This window comes from Rhagoletis pomonella, unplaced genomic scaffold (genome assembly GCF_013731165.1).
Source record: "Rhagoletis pomonella isolate Grant_MI unplaced genomic scaffold, Rhpom_1.0 Rhpom_scaffold_00011, whole genome shotgun sequence".
Classification (NCBI taxonomy): domain Eukaryota; kingdom Metazoa; phylum Arthropoda; class Insecta; order Diptera; family Tephritidae; genus Rhagoletis; species Rhagoletis pomonella.
The window spans coordinates 30,991,199-30,994,984 of NW_023458565.1; the positions used below are offsets into that span (position 1 = coordinate 30,991,199).

General features: G+C 34.1%; 1 protein-coding gene across 1 annotated transcript in view; it reads right to left on the reverse strand.

Moving 5' to 3' along the window:
- The window catches only part of LOC118746980 (kin of IRRE-like protein 2), a gene marked incomplete at its 5' end in the record, with an annotated part of 86,028 nt that overhangs the window by 8,122 nt on the left and 74,120 nt on the right, over positions 1-3,786 (reverse strand).

Genomic DNA, 3,786 nt, shown 5'->3' on the forward strand with positions numbered 1-3,786 from the left:
TACTTTTCATATCAATTCAAGTGTATTACATGCGCCCCACGCTTTTATTAGTGCACCCACATATGTACGATATTTCCTGCTTCCATTTCATACAAAAAATTATTGCAAATTTTTATTTGACCATTGAAAAGCTGTTTATTTTTCTATCGATTTCCATCGTTAGTAGCTACATGGCCATATCGGGAAAACGCTATGCAGATTCATAATATGCGACCCAATATTAGGTTAACATGTTTCGGCTTTTTTGTGTCATTTCAAAACTAGAGATTTTCTTTATAGCCTATTTGATGAACGCACGAACTTCACTTCTTTTTAATTTTCGTCAAGATTTACGACGTTGTCGATGTTTTAAAGGGCAAAAAGTAATTGCCTCGTAGCCAAATATGTATATCCCAATCTGGAAAGATTTCGTGCAATATTGTACTCGCACGCGACAGGGAAAGTTAAAAGTAACCTAGGTGTTTGGGTGGATTCTCGTCGACATGGTGGTTGAGTTTTCTTTATTGCCTCACGGCTTAGAACGCCAAAATGACATGTATTTTTTTTTTGGCTCCGTACTCCTACTATCACCTTATATGAATTTCCTGCATAAAGATCGAAAAAATAGACTCTTTCTCATTCAGCGATGCAGAAAGCCCTTTCTCACAACAGTGCTTACCTTCCGTATGAGATGTGGGCAAAGCTAGAATCATGAACGGATTTTATACTTCAACTGTAAATGTGCAGCTTGCGAGGGACTACGGGTACTAGAACACGATTCGATTCTTTAATTTATAGTGGCCTTTCCAGTAGTCGTAGAAGAACTAAAATGCATCAAAGCTGCAGAAAGAAACTATCAGACATTTCAACAAGAATCAATGTAGAAAATAACGTCCATGTCATATTATAAAATGTCACACAATCAACTGAAAAGTTAGATCCAGTCACCAAAATCATCGAAACAATAATATACCTTCAAGCTGTAAAGAGTATTATAAAGTTTCCGCATACAGACCATTCATCGAAATGATCACATTTGATTTAAAGGCGCGTTATTCAAAGGACATCCTGAAAAGTTTGAATCTCCGTCTGCTATTGCTTAAGCTCAACATCCACTTAGAAGCAAAAGATACCATCGAACTTACTAACTGCCTTATAAAGCATTTTGATGAGGTTTTGGGAGGGAATGAACAACAACAAAAATTGAGGATAGGGCTGAATTAGCGAATTGGCAGCAGCAATGGAAGCTGAAAATTAAATCTGGTACTGAATTGGCGTACGCCATTAAGCCCGTCGCTCATTGCAATAAAAATATAGGTATATCCCAGTATTAATACCTACTTCGTACAACTAGCTAATTTCCAGCCACGACAGCTGGCGCTGAAAGGTCTTTCTCTTCTCTGCCTGTAATCAAAAATTAGCTCAGAACGAAATGCTGCAGGAAAGATTTAACGAGTTGGACCTCCTCAATAAAAATAATGACATTGAGGTAAAGCCATAAGAAGTGGTGGAAAGATTTCTCATTATGGGCAACCACCGCATCAATTTCAGTTTTTACTTACATACATCAAGAAATATTAGCCTTGCGGTATTATTTCACTTTTCAGAAAAAAAAAATCTTCTTGGATAGTTGATATCAACAAGCATGCAGGTGTGAGCACACTTTAGTGTGTAAATTTACATTTATAAATCCAAAACGATCGGAAAGAAAACGCATATATGTACATGCATAGTCATAATGAATTTCAGTTTTGAATTGAAAAGCAGTCGCACAGCATTGTGTGAGGAAAGTATTAAAAAATTGCTGCTTATTTCGAAGCATGAAATCGTACACGCACACAAAAGTACTCACACATACACACAAATCTATGTACATTATCACAGTCAAGCTAAGTGGAAAAAACAATTCAGTTGGTTATAAAGCGGTTGCGCTGCCACGATTTCAATTGCATTTGCAGCTGACTTCGTTCTTTTTGTATTCTATAGATGTACCCGTACCCTTAAGTATACTCCGTGCACAACTAAAATTTGAAATGCTAGCAGCAAGTTTCGTTTTGTGTGCGCTCAACACGCAATTCTCGAGTGTATGAACAGACATACAAATGCACACGCTTCTTTGCTTACTAGTACTACATATATGCAGATAAATATATGTAGGAGACTGTCTTATCATCTCGCCTTATATTTGTGGGTTTATATTTGATGCATTTTCACTTTTTCAGCACTTTGCACTTTATTTGCAAAACCACAGTTTTTCACGCCTTTAACTTCATTCAAACGTACTTTGAAGTTTTCACTTTTCCCATTTTTCTTGTGGCATGAGAGATGTACTTAAGTTGCAGTAGTAAATTCATACATATGTACACATGCGCATTAGACTGCATCACCAAAAAAAATTTGCGGTTTTTCCACCGAGAATGGAAAATTAAATATATTTGAAAACGTCCACCAAAATATTTTGGAAAAATATTAAGATTTTCGTGAGCTGGACCGATTTGAAAATATCTCCAAAAATGGAGTTCTTTATGAATAGAAATAGTTTCTTAAAGAACTTTTTGAAAAAAGTCCCCTCAGTTGACAAACCAGTTTAAGCTTGAACAATCTGAATAAAACTATTAAAAAGGTTTTTTCAATGGAATCGTAATGAGATTTTAGATGCTGTTTTTTTAATTTTTTTCAAAGGTTGGTTTAAGAAAAATTTGAATAGCTTTGCCAAAACTATTCCGATTTAGACTTACGAGATATCAGTAGAAAGGTATTTTTACACTTAAAAAAAAAAACTCATACAAGTCCCTTTTTTTAATACCAGCACATCTTAATTCAACTTAGAATAACGCTCGTTCATTCATACATTGCGTTTATTTGCAAAGAAATAAAAAGAGTGAGAAAACACTTTTCCAATGATACCTCATAAATTCAAGTCGGTATAGTTTTGGTCCAGTTATTGAAGTTTTTCTTATACCAATCTTTGAAAAAATTTTAAGAAAACAGCAGAAAAAATCTCATTATTACAATTCCGTTGAATTTTCTTTTTATATTTTCATGCAGATATTTTAATCGTATGCTGATTTGTCTCTAAGGGGATTTTATTTCAAAACAGTATTTTTATTCATAAAAAACTCAATTTTTTGAGGTATTTTCAAATCGGTCCAGCTCACATAAATCTTAATATTTTTACGAAATATTTTGGTGCAAGTCTTAAAATATAATAGATTTTATAATTCCAATTAACAAACAGTACCGATTTTCATTTTTATTTTTTTGTTATTTTTTTATTTTTTATTTTTTTATGGGGAGTGATGCAGTCTAATGCACACAGATAATGTCTGTTGTGCGAAAAGAAATAGATTTTTAACAACATTCGTATATTTACTGCAAATCTACTACTGCTGCCTTAAAACATTCACGCATTCGCACCGACACACACACACACACACACCCATGCACCCGCACACATTTGCACGCGCTTGGAATATCTTCAAATGCATTTTATTTCCTCAACGCCTTTACAATGCGAGCATAAACAAGATATGAGCCACACAGACGTTTTGGTGTGAAATGGAATTTTTGTTGAAATTCATCAGCATGCAGAAAATAAAGTTCATCTTCCGCTAGTGTTATGTCATGCATACATACATACATACATACATACATACATAAGTACTTATATTTACATACATATGTATGTAAAGTGTGAACTTTAAATGCAAGCATTTGCTTCTAGAAAATGTCGAATTTGGTATTTTAGTTGATATGTTGAGTACGAATTTTATCTGCTGTATGCTTTCAGCTGGCATTTTTGTATTT